The 24,642-nt window shown below is 43.7% G+C and overlaps 1 protein-coding gene across 5 annotated transcripts in view; it reads right to left on the reverse strand.

The window, feature by feature from the left end:
* The window catches only part of PTPRK (protein tyrosine phosphatase receptor type K), a 621,814-nt gene that overhangs the window by 144,970 nt on the left and 452,202 nt on the right, over positions 1–24,642 (reverse strand). The window lies entirely within an intron of this gene.

Below are 24,642 nucleotides of genomic sequence, written 5' to 3' on the forward strand. Positions count from 1 at the left end.
TGCAACAGAAAACCTTTGCTTTGCAAGAGGCTCTCATGTGGCGGGAAAATTCCATTGTGCCGAGGCACCAAAATCACTGGGTTGTGACACTTCTCAGCTTCAGGCTTTGTAGTTTCAAACTCTATTAGTCTCCCGAAGGTTGATTTTGGAAATAGGCAGCAACCAGCCATTATGACTACTAAGGTAGAAGACCAGGAGCCTAAAACAGGGGTGCTCAACCCCTGATCCACAGGTGAAATCCAGCCTGTGAAGCCATGGCATCCCATCCACAGGCTCCCTGTGGGTTGGAGAAATTTGAGAATGGCGGAGCAATGGCAATTAACACTGCTGACTCCTTTCTTCCTGACAAATTTTGAAGTCCCCACACAACCAATCCAGCTGTGTACAAACATGGCACTGACCATGCGACCCATGGAATGAAAAGGCTCAGCACTACTGACCTAATGCAGTCTTAAAAACCTAAAAAATCCGGTGCCATTATGCAAGACAAAATCAAAGCAGCCATTTCCGTGTTTTCTTCCATGCTTTCCCCACTATCTAGGGGATGTCCCCCTATCTAGGGGATGAACTGATTTGCAAAGACATTACTTTCTCTGTTTCTAAATCTCTGCTGAAGATGCCCCTCTGAAACATCTTTAACACTTCAAGCTGGCAGTCACATATTTTTAATTTACTAAGCATTCACTTAGGCAAAATGAAATGGTCAAATCCTGGATGAGAAAGTCCACAAGTTGTGGGGAGGAGTTGTGGGGGAAAAAAAAAAAATCAAGGCACCTGAATATTGGAGGGAGGACAGAAGGGGAATTTTCCACAAGCAAATACATAACTAACAAGAGGTGTGACAATACTTCCTCTGCTCTGATGTTTTACTCCTTGCTTCTTCTGACATCTGCCTTTGTCTTGCTAGATTGAATGCACTGTAGGACCTTGAAAGCACTTAGCCCACTTTGGGACAACTGCAATTTAAATAATAAGTATTCCTTTTGTTAGTGATCAAGTAATACCTGTGCATCACTGTAACAGACTGCCTTACGTTTGTACAAATTTGTATCAAATTGTGACCCCTCCTGACACTAACTACCAATTTTGAAGAATGTGACTTACATGTATGTATCTATAATTGACTAGAGAAGTTAAGGACAGCCTTAAGGGGACTTATTATAATGAGGTACATCTTGCTAAAAAAAACCCCCAAAACTAACAACAGAGACTATTTTCCCAGTCAGAGAACAAGGTTTGCTGCTAAGATTGAATGGGATGTCATAACATTTTCTCTAGTTTAGACTCCAGCAACTGGAGCTTCACAGTTAATCAACTGACTGAGTCTCTAAAGCTGGGTAGTCTGTCAGAGGGAAGAAGTTTAAGGAAAGGTTCTGACAAGCTGTACCCCCTCTCTGTAAATAGTCTAAAAAACAAAGAGTTTCGGATTTAACTGAACCAGTGTAAAAATCCAGGAGTTTACAGGATCTTACATGCCTAGTTATAACAATTGGCATTTAGCAGCTGAGGAGTGCAGGTAATCAAGCCAAAAGATGTCAGATTGTGTTGACAACAACATGATATGGACTACTTGCAAAGGTATGAAAAGTTGTAAAACATTTGTTACTCTCATCTGTCACTTAAGCATGGAAATAGTTCAGTGCTCTTAGAAATCTCTCTCATTTCCTTAATGTTCCAAGAAAAGAGGTAGGAGATGAGAAATCACTTTAATTATCCTGCTAGAAAAGTAAAAACAAATGACAGAGCTGTAGCTATGTTTACAATAACATTACTTTTTAGTACAGTACAAGCCATTCAAGATACCCATGGGTAAAGTGGGCAGCCATTCAAATCAGGCAAGTGGAACTAACCATTTCCCAAATCTTACTAAGTTAAAAGACATTGCTTTTAACTGTGCTGACTAACCTTTGCAAGATCAGCCTGCTCTTAGCTGTTTACATCTCATTAAGGCTCATTACCTTGTTACTCAGAGTGTCTTGCCCTTAATATCAACCTTGAAGATGACCAGGCCCTAATCACTTAAGGGTTGCTAATAGTACAGCAATGACAGCAGCTGAGATGGGCAAGAAGGATTAGCTGACTGCTCTTCATGTCAGGCAATTTTCTGGTTGCCAAGCTAGTGTGCTATATTGAGGCTGCTACATGCACTGCATAACTGATGATATTCTAGCATTATGCAGCCTGCATTAGCACTGGAGTGATTTTTTCAAATAATTCATTTGGAGTGTTTACGGGATTTTATGATGTGCCTCCTTTGGGGTCAGACCAATAACTGAGTCAAAAACTAATTCCTGAAGTAGTTATAATTTTTCATACTTGCACCATTTTCTTCATGATTTATTCGAATGGTTAATAGTCTTATAGGCAGGGATCCTGGTTTTCTCTGATAAAAATTGTGAATTCTCTGACTAAAACTCCAAAATCCATGATTAAAATGAAATGCCACTATACATATATATACACATATACACACACATATAGATAAATAGATAGATAGATAAATTGAACACAATGTTTTATTGATATTTTTACAATTTTAAAGCAATTTGAAAGCCTACCAGTGCTTCAATCACTACAGGAAAATAAATTCTAAGTACCTATAAATGTTGGTATTTGATTTTGGGGTTGTTTTTTTTATCATGGAAAAATCAGAGCTCCCCCTGGCCCCTTTGATTACCTGGATGCAGGTGGAGGCCCCTCACTCCCTACTCACAGCCCCCTAGCCCTGCTGGTGCCCCTCACACCCCACCCACAGCCCCCTATAACCCCCAGCCTTGCTGAAGGAGGCACTCTGCTGCCAGGGGTACATGGCCAGGGACTCAGGTCCACAAATCCCTGCCCCCCAGCAGCAGAGCTCGAGCCCTGGCTGCTGCCACTTGGAGGTGGCAGCTGCTGCAGGGTAGCAGAGGGTGGAGCCTGGCTCCCCCCCACCATGGGCAGTATGGCTGGAGCAGAGCGGGTAGGGGCTGCTGGCTGCCCACTGTGGGCTCCGGCTGCCCGCCCTGCTGTCCTCCCATGGGGCCTCTGTGGGGCAGTGGCTGGGACCCAGCATGGCAGGGCAGAGCGGGGCTGAGCAGGGAAGCTTGTTGCTGCTGCAAGCTCTGTGCCATGCTAGCAAGGCATCCCCTGCCCGCCCAGCAGAAGCAAGTGTTACAACTACACACCACCACTCTCAGTGCTGCCAGGTGGGTGGGGCCGCTTTGTCAGGGTGGCATGGGGCTCACAGTAGCAAGGAGCTTTCCTGCCCAGCCCTGTTCTGCCCTGCCACAACAGGTCTCACCTGCTGGGATGCGGAGGCCCTGGGAGAGGGCAGCTTTGTGGGGAGCCCAAGCCCACAGTGGGCAACCTGTTCCCACCCCACAAGCTGCCTGTGGCCCCATCCCACTCCCCACTGGGGCCCTGCAGTCATATATTTTGGCCCCAGGCCTCAAGACCCACACACCACCTGGCTGGGCAGCAGCCCCAGCCCTGCCCTGCTCAACTTGCTCCCTCTCTCCTTCCCTATGGGGATCTCAATCCCTACTCCTCCCCATGCCAGACTTACCCACAGGAGCTGCTCTCCAGGCTGCCTGGCAGCCATGTGCATGTTGTCTGGTTCATTGAACCATATTATCAATTGTGGTATAAGAAAGTGGGTTGTGTTGTCTCCCCATATAAACAAACATCAAAAAGAAGTCACATTGGAGTGCAAAAAGCAAGTCAAGCCATTTTCTCTTAAAAATTAGTATCTTTGTGAAAAACACACAAACCTCCCCAAGGACACCCTGAATTAAAGTGGTAGGCCAAACAAAGATACCTCTATGAAACCTAATCCCCCTGCCCCTTTAAATACTTCTGTTTCTGACCAAGAAAGTTACATCTAGTATTTCAGAAGGGGTTTTGTTTCTCATTGCAAAATTAGATACCTCAAATATTTAAACAAGTATCAACACAGAGCTAAACTGGAAGCAGGAGGAGTACAACCCAGACTCTCCCTCTGCTAGTGTTTATAGCAGCCTCACCCTTGCTCTCCTCAAACTACTCACTAATGTCTGGCATCATTTTATTAAGTGTTTAGGAGACAAAAGCATGCAAGAAGTTTAAATGAGAATTATAATCAGAAAAAAACATTTTTTAAAAGGCAGCCAGTAAGAGCAGCACTGCCTTTAATGCTTCCCACCAATGTCAGGATAGAAAGGTAGTATAGTTTAGGCTTGGATAGCTTTAGGTCTGTGCTGGGTTGCTACCTCATGCTCCTCTCTCCTTTTACAAATGATTAACATACATCAATGAACAATCTGTTCAGTGGATTTCTTTTTAATCATAGTGTTAGAACGTTAAGTAACCATTAACCAAAATCAAACAATCTCCATGACATTTTAAAGCATTTTATGTAGGGATTTAAAAAAATGGTAGTGTTAGAGTGATGTTGTTGTAGTCATGATGGTCAGACCTGAGGAAGAATGCTTTGCATTTAAAATCTTGTTTAACTTTATCTCACCCATGCAGTTGGTCCAATAAAACAGATCACCCCCAAAACTCCTTGCCTTTCTCAAAAGAGGTCAACTAATTTAGGAGCACAGAAAATATCTTCTCCTCAATTTGATACCAGAGTATATGAGCTGGCACTGGCTATTAACTCTCAAGCCAAGAAGTCTTCATTCATTTTAAATGTAACATATATCTGTACCACATTTCATAAATATATTGGGCGTGACTTTTTAAATGCTGTTTTTAAACAACTTATGTTCAGTCTAGCATGTAGCATACAAAAGATGATTTCTTTATGTAAACTGAAAGAAATGTGGAAAGCAAGTAGTTATAGGGATCATACTTTTTAATAACATGCTCGAAGCATTCCACAATCTCTACAAAGAAATTTTATGAGCTAAAAGGTTATAGTGAATTCATAATCAAATGTACAAGGCTATCAAACTATTTTGCTTTACCTTCCCTACTTTGAACTTCATTTGTATGTGTATTGATAATCACCTAAACTTATTAGTCTTCTCTTATTCTCCTGAACTTTCTTAGCTTTTACTAAACAAAGTAATTTTGTCAGCAGCAAATTTAGTTAACTTGCTTTCTCATGATCTCCTCTCGATAACTAATCTATTCAACACCTTATAATTCTTCAACCTTATAATCTATTCAACACCTTATGATTCTTTTCCAGGACCAACCATTAGCCAGTCCAAGGTGTTACGCCTCAGCTCTGTATTCTTGGGCAACCCTGGCACAGGATGCAGTCTGTCTGACTCACAAAGGACTCCCCCCCCCCCCCCCCACCTAAACGAAACTGATTAAGATGCAGTGAGAGACGCACCTAAGACCCTCACTAGATAAGGGTGATAAGAGTGAAACAACTGCCCTAGGTCTCATTTACATCCGAGATGGAACCAGATGACCATTCATTTACATGAGAGATGGAGAACAGAAAGCCTAAAGCAGAGACTGCAGTGAATTCTGGGACCAGAGAAGCAGGAGAGCGCTGCATGATGGGGAATCTGTGCTTCCAATGTTAATCAACCCATGTTCACACACACCCAGCTCAGCATTTATCAGACCAGTTCTAATCTGGATTTGCTAAGGACTCCCTTCCCCCCCCCAGACACACACACACAGCTCTAAGTTTAACAGGCATCTCGGGCCGTACATTCCCCAGTCCCACTATGGGAGGCCTATTTAAACTTGATTGACTAAAACTCGGTTGCCGGGTTAGGGAATGCTGAGGCAAGAGACCGAGTCAGAGCGGGTATGGGCAACATTTGAACAATGGTTAAGGGTTCATCACAGCATCCAGCCTGCTGGAGCCCTAATCACAGGTGTTGTCATATCTTTCCCGAGAGGACTGGTTGGAGTCCTCTCCACAAAAGGTTATGAGCACCCCAATAATTGATTTAAGTCTGTTAAAAGACTATAGTAAGATCTGGAAAAGTCATGCTAAGATGAGGCTTGTGCACAACAAGTAAAAATCCAAAATCCTGATGCTGCAAGCTATTTATTGTTCCTGAAGAAACCATGAGAAATCCCATCAGTATATCTGCCATCCATAGGAATCTCAAGCTGGCTTCCAAGTATTTGGGTTACTCCCTAATCTTAAGTGTTTCCTGATTATCAATCAGTTTCCTGAGATGGTCCAAACCAGATAACCCCTTGTCAATAGAAAAGACAATGATTTACACTACTGAGGGTGCTTCGAAGCAGCTGAACTGAGGGTATAAAAATCTGTAAGTGTGTGTGCTTAAAGAAGAGAAAGAAAGAAAAAGAAGAAGCAGGAGGAAAGGAGAAGAAGAGGAAAAGAAAAGAAGAAGAAAACTCCTGTGCTGACACCATCCCCTGTCATTCTTGGGACGCTGGAAGAACAGATCGTCTCTCGCTTCAAGGATTGTGCTATGGACTGTGCCTGTCAGCTTTGCAGCCTGAGTACCATGGACTAGGTGAGACCCCAGCGTTCTCTCTCTTCTGTCTAGGCATAAACTTCTGAACCTGAACTGTATTAGTTAAGCTTGAGCTAAGTTTCCCCAAATACTTAGTGAAACCAGAGTAGTATTGTCATTGTTTGTGTTTGTTTTTCTTTTGCATGTCTATTACTACTAGTACTATTATGTATTTCATATGCTTAGCAATAAATAACTTTTATAGGCAAACTGGTAGTAATTGGGTATATTTTTCCTTCTCTGCTTCTTTTTCCTCCCGTGCTCTGCAGCAACGCTTCTTTTACCTATGCTAAAGATCCCTGTGAAGCCTAAATTATTGTGGGGTCTGCTCATCAAGAGGCCAAAGATTGGGACGTGCTGAGTTTGAAACACATAAGGGGATCAGCTTGTACAGGGTGATTGACCCAGTTTGACTCAGACGTGCCCTTATGAACTGAATGCTGGCCCATGAGGGTGTCAGCTGGACACCCAGCCGGATTCAGAGGGATTCTGTTTACCTGTGTGCTTGTGTCTGACTGCATTTTATTGTTGCTCTTATGAACTGATTCTTGGCATATGAGGGTGTCAGCCTGTCCATGCTGATCAGCCCGGCCAGGTCAGGCGTGTCACGTTAATTTGTGTGTGTTTGTGTGTATGACTGATTTGGTGACTGGAGGAACCCAGTCCCATTGAGATTGAGTCCTGCAAGATAGCTCCACTGGGGGTGAGGGCTTGCGGAGGGGAGAAGTACAGCTCCATATAGTGACACAAGCAGCACACTGACAGAATCACCAAGACCCTAGAAACTATCCCTAATAAATGAGCACACCCCAAAGTAATGGGCGAATTTGGTAACAAAGGATTAGCTATTTATGCTAACCATTTTCAAATCCATGACAAAACTCTCTCTCTCTCTCATCTCATAGTGTGCAGACAGCTGTAAAACTTGAACTCTTCCAAGAATGTCACTGATTGGAAACTGGTTTACAATTGTTTTGGGTCAGACATATCCACACATATGCTGCGAGGGGTTCGGAGGGCAGCTCTCTGCTGCTTTTGAAGAGCTGGTAAATGTCCTTTGATTGGTGGCAATGGAGTCCTTGGGCAGCCCTCAGCTACAAAGAAGCAGGAGTCCAGTCAGCTCTCTCCTTGCCTGTCCCCCAGCCACCTCCCATTCCAAATAAACCTGAAGATACATTGAACTCTGGTCAATGGCTACTAAGAACTCCTACTAACATGCAGAGAGCCTGCTCTGATGCGCTGTAATTCCAGCACGTTAATTAATCGAGTCTGCTGGAACATGGAAATGAATGCACTCCAGCAGCCTCCAGTGTCACATGCATCAGTGCCCCCACACTGAAAAATGGTGGTGGGGTGCTTTAAACTAAAACTCATTTGATGGGTTTTAGCTCAAAGTGCCCCGTCACCATTTTCCAGCATGGGAAGGCTGATACACAAGATGCTCTGGGTGCTTTTAATTAGCGTGGCTGTTGGAGATGCGTTAATTAAAGTGCTCCCGCGTCCCCGCCATGCCTCCCAGAGCATGGCTATAAATGCCTTAACAGAAGCAAACTGACAAGTTCTTTATAAGTGGCTCAGACTTTGCTGTAAATGCAGTGTCCCTAGAACCAGGGACACTGCACTCAAATGCAGGAAATGGAGGTTGGGGCAGGAAAGTTCCTGTTGCATACCAGAGCAACCAGTTGCCATACAGGGTTTGGGGTGCAGAAGGGTGAGGGAGCAGTGCAGGAGGCCTAAAGGACCAGCCACAAATTAGCCTAGAAAGCTTGGGGGTCTGAATATAACACTGAACTGGTTCCCAGAGAATTGGTTCAAAATAATACCCCTCAGCCTGGCACTAGACATGCCCCCAGCACTGGTCTGCATGGCCTTGTGGTGGTGGTGGTGGGGGGGGGGGCACTTGCAGGGTCTTCCCCCCATGCCATGCAGAACCCAGCTGGGGTGCATTCTCCACCTGCCCATCACCTCTTAAAGAGGCCAGGGGCTGGCAAGTGGGTGGGGCTAGGGCTTTCCCAGCCCAGCAAAGTCCCTCCCAGGGACTTCCCTCCTCTGTCTTTCAGACCCCTGCTGTGTGGGGCCTGGTGCCAAATGGAGGGGCGTGCGTTTCTGCCCCTGCCTCTCAAAGAGGCTACAACTGGGTGGGGCTAGGGCTTTCCTAGCCAGGCCTGCTGGGCTGTGGGAAAGGGGAAAGCCTCCCACAGGGGCTCTCCCCCTGAGCCTTGCAGATCCCTGCTGTGGTAAGGGACTGGTGCCAGGCCAGGGATGAATGCATTTCCCCTCTCCCTGCCTCTAAGAAAGGGCAGCAACTGATAAGGGGGCTGGGCTGGATCTTTTGAACCTCAGGGGCTCAGTGGGGGGGAAGCCCTTCATGCGGGGGGGGGTTGCCCCCCCCAAGCTGTGCAGGGCCTGGGGGTCTGTTCTCTCATGCCCCCATCCTGCCAGGCTGACAGGCACAGACAGGATTCAGGCTTTACTCAGCTCTGTGACAGCTGGGGGTGGTGCCAGCTCTGCTCCACCAGCACAGAGAGCACAGCCCAGGGCTGAAAAGCATTTTAGGATGCTGGGGGATTGAGATAGCTTGAGTTGGGAGGGGTCTGGGACACAAGTTCAATAGACTGATTTAACCTAAATCAGTTAAATATGATACTACATCCAACTTTGACTTGAATCAAACATGACCAAGCCCAGAATCAGTGTCTTACATCTGCCCCCATGATGGGCTCTGCTCTGGCCGTGCTGCCCATGGGGGAGAGGGATCCAGGCTCCTTGCTCAGGCCATAGCAGCCTCCCACAGCCAGGAGCCAGGGCTTAGGCACTGCTGCTGGGGGGCCCCTCTGGCAGGGCTGGGGGGGCAGGGGTCTCTGGTTGTGGGGTGAGGGGCACCAGCAGGGCCAGGGGGCTGTGGGTGGACAGTGAGAAGCACTGGCAGGGCCAGGAGGCTGGGGTGGGGAGCAAGGGGCACCAGCAGGGCCAGAGGGCTGTGGTTGGGGTGTGAGGGGCACTGGCAGTACCAAGGGGCTGCAGGTGGGAAGTGATGGGTACCAGCAGGGCTGCGGGGCTGTAGCTTGGGAGCGAGAGGCCTGGACCTGAGTCCTGGTGAGCAAAGGAAGCAGGGGGAGCTCTGATTTTTCATGATAAAAACCCCCAAAACAAATACCGAAATGTATAGGTACTTAGAATTTATTTTACTATAGTGATTGAAGCACTGGGGTAGGATTCCAAATTGCTTTAAAATTGTAAATATATCAATAAAGCATTGTGTTCAATTGACTCCTACATATATAACAGCATTTCATTTTAATTGCGGGTTTTGGGTTTTTTATCAGAGAATTTGTGATTTTTTTAAAATCAGGGAATACCAGGATCCCTGATTATCAAGTTTCCTGAAGGACATTATGTAAACTGTTGGCTACATACAACACTGACGTCATATACAAGCACTGCATATTTAGTTCCTTCCAAAGGTGTAACATCCACAGGGGACTCAGTGCATACATGGAAGAGAAGCATTGAAATTATATTTTTCAAACACACAGTCAGAATAAGTTAATACTTTGCCAAATGGTAGGAGTGGGAGGAAAAAGAGAATGTTTTGACAGGGGAAAATAAAAGAATTTGTTCATAAGTGGCAGTAGTTAAAACGCTTTTTTAAGAAGATGTACAGCATACTTGTTGCTAATGTAAATTAAATAATCTTAATGTAAAATTCATTCATTCCCTTGCTAGTATGGCAATTAGTCAATCATTACTGATATCCTAATACTTTAATTTGAAAACAGAATGTGTAGTCTCTTGTTTCGTGCAATGAGTGGTAGCCCAATTTTAATTCTGGCTACTGGCTAACTAAAACAAAAAGGCAGGTAAACAGACTCCTATTTTGTACTGTAAGTAGTCTTAGTTGCATGCTGGTTTCTTTAATATAGTTTTCAAAGCCAAAAGCTAACATTTCTTCATTTGATTTGCATTCAATATTTCATATGCAACACCCTACACCAGGAGTTTTTGATCTTTTTGGATCAGTGTACCCCCGGTGGTCAGACGCGGAGCAGTGTACCACCGCGCCCCCCCCCCCCCCCCGCCATCCACCTTCGTGTACTCACTAGGGACTTCTCAAGTACCCCTGGTTGACAACCCATGTCCTACACCATGTACCATCCTTTAGCAATATAAAAAGATGAAGATATTCTACTTACAATACTCAAGGCTATAGGAATCATAACTGAAATACATTTCCCTGGTATATCTAATCACTAGAACAAAGTAAGGTTTTAGCTATGATTTCTTTGAGAGACCATTACAAAACTTAAAACTGTATGGTATGTACCAATGGCGATATTTAATACCAGCCAAAGGAACAGAATTGATGGTAACAGCATGTAAAAGAAAAATTGAACAATTTTAATTCATCTAGAAATGATCTAAGTTTCTCACTCAACACTCTAAAGATGAAAAATTTAAGATAGAAAAACATGGTCTTTTCCAAATTATTTTAATGCCCCTCCTCCCAAATTAACTTTTTTTTTTTGGTTCTCCACATCTCTTTCCATGCAATTTCCCTAGTCCTTTATTGCATTTTGCCACAGAATAAAATAAACAGATAACAAATCAAGAGGCTTCCTTGCTCTACTTTGGTGGTGATGTATGGTGTGCGTGTGTGGGGGGGGGGAGGGGGAATTGGAGAAGAGAGGGTGCTATAATTTTCCTCATTTATGCAACTAGAAAATTTTAAATGTGGCAAAATAAAAAACAAACTCTGTAAAAACAAAGTTTATAAGTAAAATAGCACCAAAAAACTGACAACAGCTAAAAAAAAAAGGTCTGATTTCATATGTTCACAAGAGTCTTTCATTTGTACAATACTGCATAACAAACCATTTCTGTATACATTGTCTCTGTTTATTGGGATTCATTTCTGTGCTCAGTAATGTATTAGAATAAAAAGTGAAGCATTAATTAAAAATAATCATTAAATCTTTTAATGCAAGAAATGCACTATTCAGATTCCTGAAGCACTGCCCTTAATTATGCCACTTGAATTTAGGTTTTTCAAAACTCTCAAAAATATGTAGTCAGGTATTAGGGGGGGGGGGGGGGGATGAAATAATCATCTGTTGATGCAATATTTGGAGAAAAAGTCTTACCCAGAGATTGTAATGCACCCGGTCCCTAACTTCCCTGATATAAGGTTTGTTTTGCTTTCAGTTGTCACTTCCTAAATCGCTCAAACAAACTACTGTAAAATAAAAACCTCCATATATGATATGTCAAAGAGCTGTTTCAATTCTTCTTGCATAATCTTGACAGTTTCTTGAGATATTGTTGACCTTTATCCATTTGCTGGGATTTTGCATAACAAGAATAATATATGTGACATTTTTCCTACAAGACAAATCACGAGAGGTAAACATTTTAATGATTAGGATGAATCCATTATACAAGTTCCCTTATTCAAGCACCTATTAAGATGAGCATGGCTACCCACTGTAACCAAGTAATCTATTCAACACAAAGAATAGCGTGTGAGCCAGAAGCAGAAATTATTAAAAACAACACACTGTATAGGCTCTTCAAATTTATATAAGCTTGATTTTACACTACACAAATATTTGGCAAACGTACATTGCAGAAGTGAGCGGATAGTGCCTAACTAAAATGTTTGTAAAATTTCCCAACCCATTGCAATTTTAAAATACCAATCAAAAAATTATATACTCTTACCATAGCTTCACTCTGTCATACCTAATGATAATCCAGAAACACCTTATTTCATAAGGTTGGCAGATAATCCTGATTTTGCTCACAAACACATTTAAATAAAACTATTTCATTTATGAACTGAAAACTGGCATTAGACAGAGTTGTCTAGAGTGTGCGGATTTACTGCTGGCAAAGAATGTTCCCCATGCAAAAGTGCAGCAACATTAAAAGGTTTTAAAATTGTAGTTGTGAACTTGAAATCATTCTCACATATTATTAGCATCTTCAACTGTATTGCGAGACCACCTAAAAGCTCATCATACCTTGTGCAGCCCATGGACCACGTGCTCAACCATTTTAGGGTTGTCAGCTGGACAGCCCTGGTGTAAAAAATCAGGTAATCCAATGGCAATGTTAACTCATGTTGCATTATATAGTCCTTTTTTCGATCTTATTTCTGAGGTAAAACTCCTATTAGTTACTTGCAAACAGTACTTGAAGGTTGCACTATTTCATTTCAGTTTACGCCAGATAAGTATACAATCTAATACTGCATAGACTGTGAACATTTATACCATAAAACAAAGAATGTGTAACACAGCCAAGTCATTGCTTCAATAAAATCGTTACTTATGCAACTTTACACTTTTGATAGTTTTGATTATGCAATATTAACAATGCTTTTCTATTTTTCTGTTTATTATAGACCCTTAATCACAGGCTTATTGCCATGTTATCCATTTTGTACCTATGTTTTCTGCTATTTTCATGACTAAGTGAATTCATGGATATAACAGTGACACCACTATCAAATGATACCACTATCAATTGTTCCAATACAACTGCTAATTCTACTAATCCTGCTCCTATAGCAGCATAAGGCTGTGGACAGCTGTTACATTTGTAGCATTATATATGGTTTTGTAGCACTACAAAATCCAAATGTGCAGTTGTTTAAGTTGTCTGAGGTGCAAAAGAAGAAACTGGGACAAAATGTTGCTTCTTTCACACAATTATGAGAGGTGCTACAAAGCATGCCTCAATCCTCCAGAACCCCAGAATGCATTGCGTTCTACTCCCCTCCCCTCCCCCCATGGCTTACCTCCACCTGGCTCTAAGGTTCTCATCAAACTCTGCTGTCCCAGGGAGGGGGAGCTGAGCTCACATGTCACCATGCTCACTTGCTGCTTAGTGCAAAGGCATGCCAAGGTCCTGGGCACTGCTTCAGGGCTGCACCAAAACATTGTCCGTTCTATACCAACCCTTTCTGCCTCAGTCTCCAGGTGGACATAGGCAAAGAAACAATCATCTCTTCAATGCTGACTTCTTCATGAAACATTTATTACAGAATGAAGCAATTCACATTGCTGTCTTTCTTTGTGAATAAAGATACAACCTTTCCCAATCTCCACAGAACTCACTTTCCAGCCATTCCCATACTGTCCAATTTGGAGTTAAATCTGGTGACTGTGTGTCCAGTTTTCTAAACTGAATCACACTGGTAGCTTCGCTTCAATCCATTCCTCCTCCACCATCCAAAAACACAGCATGAATCTGCCTTGTAAAACTTCTCATCATCCCACATAACTATCTATTCTTGTGGCTTTGGCATTTCTTGCATTATCTATGAACTCAGCAAGGGAACCAAGCAAGAACTCATGAATGGTTTTCCCTTCATGTGCAGGTACTTGAAGATCAGCTGACCCTGGTTCAGGCCATGGCTGGGGCAAAAGGAAGAGTCAGCACCTCTACTGAAGCTGAGTCACCAGCAAAAGCATGCAGGATATTGTCTGCCAAGGGCAAGACCTCAGGTGGTTCTTTCAGCAGGTGGAGGTGAGAACAGCTGAGGGCAGGTGTTTCCTGTGGCACTGTACAATTAAGTGAGGCCTAGGGACCTCAACTGTAAGGGTTGTAAGCTTGCAGGTTTGGTCAGCAGTTAAGTCCAGTGCACTTCACCAGAAAAGTCTCTATGAGGTCACCAGCTTCCTCCCCACTGCTGCCAACTTTCTGCTGTATGGACAGGCACACCTCCTGCACTGCCTCTCCTGCTGTAGATTTGCCCATGCCAAAATGGTTGGAGATGGACTGGAGGTTGTTGGGAGTTGGGAGCTTCCAGATGGTGATGATCACACATTTCTCCACAGTAAGGGGTGCCCTTATGTCAATACCTTGCTACTGAAGGGTGGGTGCCTTTATGAAGGTAGATTGACACAACCTGAAGTTCTGCTGCCACTGCTTGTTGTTCCAGGTTCTCAGGACAATGAGATTGTTTTGCATGGACAGAATTGCTGTTGCAGTTTGCAAATGGTTCCAAAGCATCCCAGCCTCTATGACATCCATTATAGTGTCATCTTCGTTGACCACATAGCTGTTGGCAGACTTGTACAGGAAGCAGAGCTCAAGAATGCATGTCCCTATGGCCCAGCAGTGGGGTGCAGCAGGGATCACCCCCCTCCCTCCTGCCCAGCCTGGTAGGAGCCAGTGAGTGTGGGGCTTTTTTTTTTTTTTTTTTTTTTTTTTTTTTTTTTTTTTAAGAGCTGGGACACTGGGGCCAGGTGGAGCAGCCATTAAGGGGCTGAAAGAGTGGGCAGGCACCTGGGGACACTCAGGGGGGCTGAGGGAGCAGGCAGGGAATGGGGCCTGGAGGGGTCCCCCCATGGACTCCTCCCAACTTCCTCCAGCCCCTACTTACCTGCATGGAGTCTGGGTTCAGCTCCCTGTGGTGGCGAGTGGGGACTGCCTGAGTCTCTGAATCTCTTTGAAGCTCTCCAAATCTTTTCCAAAATTGATTTGGAGAGCTTCGACTTGATTTGGACCTTTTTATTGGTCTCCCAATTTGATTTGGATTTGGAGATTTGGCCGCTGAATCTTCTCCAAATCGAATCAGCACCCGAAGCTTCACACAGCCCTAATAACTAGGCTTATTGAAAAGCTTGTGCATTTTCTTAGTGCTACAGAACAAGGAGATCCACACCTTAAGTGGAGTGAGACTCTTGTAACTTTAACCCTTTTTTATGTGTTAAAGTTACATTGATTTAGCTAATTCACTCTCTTCTGTGAGGAAGTAACTTCTCCCCTTTGGGAAACAGCTTAAAATGAGATCTGTCTAGTTTATTTATGATTAAATTCCCCTGAAAGCTACTCTTTTCATCCTCATCACTGGACAGTATTAACAAGCATATGAAGAGGTTACAGCACTCAGGCCTATTATTGACTCTTGTTTCTCTTCCATCTGCAGCAAAATATGATGTTCTGCACTACTATGCAAAATTTAAAAACCTAATAATGTGCAATTTACTCCTTTATGCATATAAAAAAGTAGCTGTAGTAGTAGTAGTGATTTTGACAACGTCAAAGGGACTTTTCATGCCAGTTCTCTCTTCCTCTCTAAATGACTGCCTATTTGGAACTGGTACCTTTTAACTGTCAAATGAATTTTAAATACCTTGTAATGCTCAATTTTTTTTTTCCAGCAGTCAGTGTGGAGAGTATAACACCTGCTCTCCTTTTTAGTTTCTCAGATTTCTCAGGACTTGGTATCAGACCCCCAGAGCTGAATTTAGTTTACCAGCTTCACATGTAAAGAGAGATTCACTAACCTCCATTCGCATTTACAACCACCAGTCACTTTCCTGGGTACCACTAGTACTTAGAGAGGTCTCATTTCATGAAAGAGGGACAGTTAACACCTGTAAAATAATTACATCTACCAAATGGTGTTGGCCAGAAATATGAATACATAATTGTTCCTGCCATCTGTTAATTATACTATTTGAATCACTTATTTAATCATATACATTTACTTGACATCTATAAACTTTTTAACAGCTTCCACAAATGCTGTGCACTTGTGTGTATCAGAAATATAAGTTCACTATTTGTATGTCCTACAAGGAAATACTGTGGTCGCACAGCCAGATTTTACAATGGCTCTAGATAAAAACAGAAAAAAAAATCAGTTGACTCTAACCAGCTTCTCCACCTACACAATCTAACAGAAATAAAGACAAATAGGAAGTTACCAGCATGGGCAGATGCATTATTTGTCAGAATCAAGAGCAGCTGGGGTGAAAATATGGGAGAAGAGAATGTAGCTTGCCAGGATGTTAGATATAGGAGTGAATGTAGGAAAACTCAACTTCTTCAGAGAGCACTTCAAACAGCTGGACCTCAATTCTGTAAGTTAGCAATAGTTTCTTATGAGCAATCTGACTAGGAATTAAGGCAAAAAAGAAATGTTGGCGAAAGCACGCATGCTTTATGAGATATATTATAGTTGCTGCATGGCACTTTCTTGCTTCCCTAGTATACCTAATACATAAAGAATCATCTACAGGTACAATATAGTGCCTCAAGAGAGCTGGGGAGGACTTCTGAGTGAAGGCAGTCTTGCACTCAGTACACGCACCTACACGAGACGCTTAACTTCACATTAGCATAGTTTACTGCAAAGTAAGCAACTGCGTCTACACATGTACACGCTTACTTCACAGTAAACCTCCATAATACTGAGTAAATTTGTTACCTGCAAGTGCAAGTAGCAAATTTATTTGTCATTAGTAACGGGGCAATAGCACTTGTGTAGATGCCTGACTGGGAGCAAAACTTGCTCCTAGTCAGCCATACACCAGGGGGTGGGAGATAGCTCTCTGCCCCCAGGAGCTGCCTATTATGATTGGGAAGCAGGGGCTGGGAGATCCTTATATCCCTGCTCTCTCTCCACCATTGTGATTGAGGAGCAAGGGGCTGGGAAACCCTTACCTCCCAGTTCGAGCTCAGCAGTCATGGAGTTCGAGCTGGGAGACCCTTATCTCCCAGCCCAAGTTCCACAGGCATGGGGCTCATGCTGGGAGATGAGGGCCTCCCAGCCTGAGCCCCGTGACCGCAGAGTTTGGCCTGGGAGATAAGCATCTTGCAGCAGCAGCCCCACAGTCACTGTGCTCGTGCTAGGAGCTCCCTGCTGGCAGGGGCTGGGGAACTTGTTCCCCCCACCTCAGCAGGGGACTCTGTGAGTACAGAGCTGGGCATGGAACAAGGTTCCCAGCCCCTGCCCTGTGTGCCCAGGTGGGGACAATGGAATCAAGCTCTCCAGCCCGTACTCTGCAGTCAAACTGAAATCACAGAGCAGGGGCTGGGAGCTCTCTACTCCTGGGGCAGGGGGATGTTGTCCCCACCCTAGCAGCAGGTAGCCCATGTCTCCTAGTCTGGTGTTCTCTGCCAGTCCCTGGGCTAGCAAGGAGGGGGAGCCTGGAACACCCCCAGGTGGTGTCAGGGGCCCATTTCAGGGCTGCAGGGAACTGGGTGCAAATCCGCTTCTTAATCCCTGCATGTGTAGACACTTACCCAAAAACACTTACTCTGCAGTAGTTTAGTGCACAGTATATCTAGGCTGGAGTAAATGTGTAGATGAGCCCAGTATATGCTGAAATATTACCATATGCTTCCTTGCCAGCATTTTTTTTTAATAATAAATGCTAAGTATTGGGTCATACTGGAAATATTTTCTGCAAATTAAATTACTGCTATATTTATTGGGATGAACCATCTAAATAAACTTAAAACAGATATTTTAACAAGTAAGAAGCAGAGATAACATGCAAGTAAGAAAATAATTTAATGAAATATGTGGACAGAATTTGTGTTTTAAAATAAACAGGTAATAAAAAGAACCACATACAGCATATTAAATACATGTATTAACAGATACATGCATGCGGAGATCATTAGGGGTGTTTAACAATGCAGGTAAAATTTCTGCATGCAATGCAGAAATTCAGCTTGATATCATGGACTCTAAACATATTCTTTCAAATAAAAAATCCAGTTTACTGTAAACTGGTCTGCCTTCTGTACTTTCTTTTTACTTCTATCTTGTTTCAAAAATCCCAGGTGTGATAACATGGGACTAAAAATCATTAAAGGATATCACCTTGTGAGGCTGACCAGTGTGTATGTCAACTGACAATGATTAAAGGAATGATTTCACCCTGGTGTAGGAAGGGATACCAGCCATAAAGCCTATATACACCAAGTGGGATTTAACCTCTTGTGTATATGGATTCACAATAAGGGACAAAACTTGCATTAAATTTTGTCCTAGAACATGGCAGCTAAGCCTCGAGAATCAAAACAAAAAAAAAAAAAAAGAAAAAGGGGGGGGGGGATCAAAATAAATTTAAAGAAACTAAGACCGTGACATTGGACATAGGTAGAAATGCCCATGAAATACCAAAGTGGACTCTTCTGCTAACTTTGCATTGTACATGCTTATTTAAAAGGTGACCCAAAGCCCTCTGAAAGCTGGTACTTTGGTATCAGAAAAATGTCTTATATAAAAGTACAGCGTCTACAAACATTAGATTTACAAATCTTTTTGAACACATTGCACATGACTCATCTTCAAGTCAAATCATTAACAATCTTCCTGGAATGGATGGAAATCCATAAAAGATGGGGAACATGCCATTTATAACATACAAAGCTCTAAAAGGTATCCTCTGAACTCTGATTACCATGCAAAAGATTGGTGTGGGCAAAATACAGCCTGTGGGCTGGATTAAGCCCACTGGCTGATTGGATCTGGCCCACAGCTGCCCCTGTGGTGCTCTGCATGGGGCAGAGCCCTACCTGCTTCCTCCTGGAATAGCCCATGCCATGCTTATACCCACCCTGTGCTTGCCCAATAGCAGTGCCCTGGTGTCAGCTAACACTCAGCTTCCGAGCAGGGTTGCTGCTGTAGCTGCCTGGGTACTGCTCAGCTCCCCCTTCCTCCAGTGGCTCCTCCTCTTCCTGCTGTGCTGCTCTGAGCAGCAGGTAACGCAGGGAAGCTATGAGGATATGTGCCAGGCAACAGATGCCCAGCCAGGCAGGGGGAAGCTGCAGCCATGTGGCTCCTATCTTAGTGTGCAGGGCTCCAGCTCCAGCTTCCATCTACCCACAGGTGGCCACTTATCCCACCAGGCAGGTGGAGTGGATAGAAGGTGGCCAGGAACTGGAATCTCGCACATTGAGGCAGGAGCCACCCAACTGCAGCTTGCACCCTGCATGGCTGGGCATCTGTTGCAAGGCACACATCTCCACAGTTTCCCTGTGCTACTTGCTGGCTGGAGTGGCCCAGCAGGCGCAGGAGGAGGAGGAAGAGGAGTGGAGGCTGGGAAGCTTTAGCTGCACTCAGAGCAGCACCCCTGGGAAGCTATGTATGCTGGCCAGATCCAGGCAGAAGCACAGCACAGGCTGCCCTGTGTGGGACTGGGCAAGACTTGGCCCATGTGGAGCACCATAGGGGCAACAGCAAGCCAGATTGGGTGGGGGGGGAGGGGGGGAGCAGAGGGAAATCACACCTGCACCACATAAGCAAGCTCTTCTGCATGCACCTCTACCCACTCCACTCCCCCCCCCCCCCCCCCCCCAGCCAGCTCTCAGGACCTAGCACACAGGAAGCGCCCCACACATAAGCACATACCCACCCTGTACACATCCATTCCCACACCCCTTCAAATACACTCACATACCCCCCCACACATTAAAGAAGAACCTGGCAACAAAGAGTAAGATTTTATTTTGAACTATTATGCAATCACTTCTACATACAATACTCAAAAAAAATCAGGACAAAAATTATTTTTGAAATAATATTAAAATGCTACAGATGTTTTATTTTTAGTATACAATTTTCTTATCTACAAATTGTCTATAAAAGTGATATCTTCTGAAAGATTTTGTGTACGCAGCCTTTGACAGCTCACCAAAACTCATTAAGTGGCCTGCCAACTGAAATAATTGCCCACCCTTGGTGTACGCAGATAAAGAGATTGATCTTTTACTTAGGCACTCAGATACCACATGATGGGCAGGATTCACATACTTTACTATATTTTTAAAGTTTTTTAAATACATGCATGTATTACAAACTAGAAGGAAATTAAGTAAACTTCATTTGGATTACTTAAATCAGGGCTGTCCAACTAGCAGCCCGTGAGGTTAAGTTGTGGCCTCCAGGCTCCTGCCCAGCCACAACTCACTCTATCACTTTGGCTGCAATAGCAGCTGGAGTGTCTGGACTCCCCCTTCCACCTCCAGCTTCCATGTTCTGTGCATGGGTGCCTGTTGCAGCCATCGTGGGGGTTGTGACTATGCAGATCATCACAGAGGCAGGGGAGGACACCCATTTAGATGCATGCTGCAGACAGGGGAAAGAAGCCTTGCAGTGCAGCAGGAATGGGGAGCGGGGGCACATCCATATTTCATGTGGTCTAGGGGCCCATTAGCCCCAGTACTGTAGCACAGAGGGCAGTGGCACCCAGCTGCTTAGAAGTTGGAGAGCCCTGAATTAAATCACACATGTAATCATTTCACTGCTTCAATTTATACAGAGAGCTGTAAATCTGAGACTGATGTCAGAATTAAAGGATAAAGTAATTTATCATGGTAAAGAAACCTGGATGCCTAAGCTCCCCAAAACCCAAAAGAGTATTTACATAGAGTCCCTCTCATTATACATAGACTTCTGGGAAAAGAGACCTTGCTCAGCCAACAAATTGTCTCTGAAGAAAAAAAACTTTAAGTGACAGGCTGGGATTGAGCTCTCTCCAAGGACTTTATAAATTAAAGGACTTTTTTTCATTTTGCCCTGGCAATATTTGGTAACTAAGACTTTTGGAGTGTTTCACCCTCTCATTTTGCTTCACTCTTATTTTGATATTGCTTTTTTTCTCTCTCTTTCATGAACAAATGTCATGTTAAGACCATCTGAATTGCATTTGGTGAGAACAAGCTCTGATGGGCTATCTGCCGAGAAAAAAAAAACCCCAAACCTGAGCGCTCCAAGGCAGCTGAGCAAGGAAAAAATATAATGGTCAGAGCAGTGAGTCAAAGCAGAATAAAATTAGAGCCCAGAACTAAAGATTAAGTAAAGAACTTGGCAAAATTCCATGACGGAGAGCCAAAAAACCCTTGTTAAATGTGCATGTGGTACAATAAAACTGGTAAAGTTAGAAGCACACATACAAAAGGAATCCTCCTCGTTACTAAAGACAAAAAAAATCAAAAGTTCATTTTGGTCCATTATCTAGTTATCAAATTTAGGACGGCATTTTTTTTTTTTGATTAGTCTGTAGCTAAGAGAAGAATTCAACTGGAAAAATTTAATTTACTCAGGGAAAAGGATCAGTGCCTTTTTCAAAGTAGACATTTCTACATTACTTTCACTTGTCTCACACACACACACACACACACTATATTAAGGCTGTATAATCAAGCACTCAAAAGTTGTAAAATTTGAGGATTACAGTTGCCTATGCAACTTTAATTGCCCTGTGTATGCTTTTTAAAGAAACCATCAAATTCAGTGATGATCAGTCAGGATACTGCAGCCCCCTAGGGTGCCCTAAGCTCCTCCTTTCAAGGTTGCAATGCAAAGTTAGCACTGTTAGGTGTGCAAACGTGATCCACAGAACAAACCCGGACATATCAAATAGAAATCCATAATGTTATAAACATTCTGACTTCGTGTGATCTTTCCCATTTCTTTGTAAAAGAAGAATTGATTTATTATTTTTTGTAATAAAAAATGAATGACAACTAAGAGCTGGCATTTTCCAAAGGGACCCTTCAACACTAACAAGGAGTGCCTCAAGTCTAAAAAGTTTGAAAAACTACCAGTCTAATTACATGTTAAATCACATACTATTTTTTCCACTGGATGCCTTTCTCAGTGCACAGGACGAATGGTGTTCACTGAATAAAGCAGTTTTTCAATATTTGGTTTCATATTCTAAATGAACTACATTCGGCCCCACAACTTTTTTTTAATCTGCATACTATCCAAACTCTGTTCAGAAGATGAAATTATTGGGGGCTTTCTATGGTGCGTATCATGATGTTACATGAGTTCTTAAAAAATATTAATGCATTCATTTTCATAATGCCCTTGTGAGATGAATGAGTATTAACTTCATACTGAGGCAAACTGAAGTAAAGACTAGTTCAAAAGTATCTATCAGACTCTACCTAAGATGCCAAGTACCTGATTTTGTGTAGTGTTTTATAATATACCATACATTCATGCGTGAATACTACCAAATATAATCCCAAATTAAACTATAATCTTTAGTAAAAGCAAAACCCAGGACAGTTAACAAAAGGCTGTATATTTTATTAGGAATTCCTACACCTCCCTTTTCCACACATATATACTCCTGTTGGTCTTTTTGTTGCTTGACATAAGACAAGTCAGTTGAATACATTAATCTTGCTTATACTTTGAGAGAAATCCCATCCCAAGAAATACATGAAGCATTCCTTCATATCTTTTATGCACAAAGACTTTTTGTGTCATCAGGTAATGTCACATTAAGCCAATTGTCTTGCCAATTCTAAATATATAGTTCCACTACTATTGCACTGCAAAAGGCTATAATGGTATCATTATGATTTTGATACATTATATCATCTTCTAATACACAGATTTTCAAATATCAATAATAACAAAAGCCTTGGATTTCTTTGTGATACTTCATTAATTCTACTGAATATAATTTATTCATCATCATCATCTTATTCTCCCTCTTCTCTGAACTACTGCTCTGGATATACATTTGATAAAAGACACATTAATTTCGTTAAACTAATTACTCTCACTGAATGAAAGTACCATTTCATAGACAAGATTACCAGCACTGGTCAAAAGCGCTCCAAATTGCAACTGAGGAGCTCACTTAGACTTTTAATTTTAACTTTAGTCTCTCTCCTGTTTGTAGGAATCCTATTTCATGGCTATGATCCCTTGCCCAGGTGTACTGACTTCCAGGTAAAGTAAAAAACATTATATTCCTTAGAAATTAAACTGAGTATTTAAAGTTGTCTGGATTTTTCTCATAATATTTCTATTTACTGATTATTATTAGCACAGAACACCATCATTTAACTTTTGTGAGCATAGGCTAGAAGAGGCATTTTTAGGTCAGTGGAAGAGCAACAAACAACCCCTTTCAATAAATAGAAGTACAGAAATTCATAAGCAACACCCAAAGAGACTTCAATTAAGTCTTCTATGTACATCAGAACATGGTGCATGAAGCAGGGGAAAATGGGAAACTTGTGAAGGCATCAACTTACATACAGACAGCCCCTTCTTAAGACATAAAAAATGCGAAGCCTTTAAGTTATAGAGTATAGGCAGCTATTCATGTCAGTTCAGAGCAAAATGATTACTTTTGTTAATATTTCTATTCTGTTACCTGACCTCAATCATTTCTTCTACTCTGATTGCCATTTGGGCTAAGTACAGACATTCAAAAAGCCTGAGCCTGAACTGATTCAATCTTTGCAGGTTAGTCTAAACTGAGTAGATTGAAACGATTTGCAAGTGAACAGACATTCACTTTTGGTTCCAGAAATGCAGGCACATGCCTGCAGTGGCTCAGGCTAGAAGCTGCGGGGCACTCGAGCATGCCCCCAGCTGCAGGGAAGCTGTGCTGAGTGGGGGTGTGGCCAGGCCTCGGCAGCTGAGTATGATTGGGGGAGGGGTTTAAACCATGACAGTGGCCTCCAGGGACCCCAGCCGGGGGCTGCCTGGATGGGAAAGAGGGAAGCAGCCCCTGCCAGGCATTTCCCACCCCTGCACTTGCCACTTGAGTGGCGGGGGGTGTGACCAGCTCTGGCAACAGCGTGAAGCAAATGGAAAGGAAGGAGGTTTAATTGAGCTCTGGGCTGCACATGCAGACTTCCACCTGTGAGGGTGTCCCAAGGAAAGCAAGTCTCTTCCCAGTGGAGGGCTGCAGTGCAACAGACTGTGAGGGGTAAGTGGAGGCAGTGGCAACAGCACTAGGGGAGTCCAGAGGGGCTATGGTCAACCCAAAATTCAGCTTAGCCCCCGTAGCCACCCCTCCAAGCCTTGCTGCCGCCACTGCTCACAATGCACTGGCTGTGGCAGTTTGGTCTGCCCTGCTCCCACCCACAACGCAGGCCCCCCACCAGGAGGAGGCTTGTATTCCTCAGGACACTATCACCAGGGTTACATCCCTATCAGGGTCCCTTCCCACTCACCAGTCCAGTGGCAGGGGCGCAGGTGGGGCCAGACGCCAGCCAGCATAGACTCCTGAGGTGAAACGGCCGGGAGGGGGTTTATTCCCCCTCTATACCCTCTCCCTCTGGGGAACTCAAGCCAGTGCCTACCAGGCCAGGTGAGAGCAGCAGAGACAGCAGCTGGGGCTGGCAGACCCCGGATGCAGTCCCCTGGGAGAGAGGAGAAGAAGGGTGAAATAAACCTCCTCCCTGCCCCTGTTGCCTCGAGGGACCATGCCAGCCAGCATCTGGGCATGCCCCCACCCCTGACCCTGCAACAGTGAGGAGAGAGTGACCCTGACAAGGACTGCTGCACTTCGGCCAAGCAGACTCTGGCTTGGGCCCGTGCTGGTGGGACAGGGCAGGGAGGGGGAAATTAAATCCCCTCCCTCCCCCATTAACTTGAGTCTACTACCAGGACTGGCCATGCCCCCCCCCCCCCCACTCCAGTGGCTTGGGGTGG

Source organism: Alligator mississippiensis, chromosome 1 (assembly GCF_030867095.1).
Source record: "Alligator mississippiensis isolate rAllMis1 chromosome 1, rAllMis1, whole genome shotgun sequence".
Taxonomy (NCBI): Eukaryota; Metazoa; Chordata; order Crocodylia; family Alligatoridae; genus Alligator; species Alligator mississippiensis.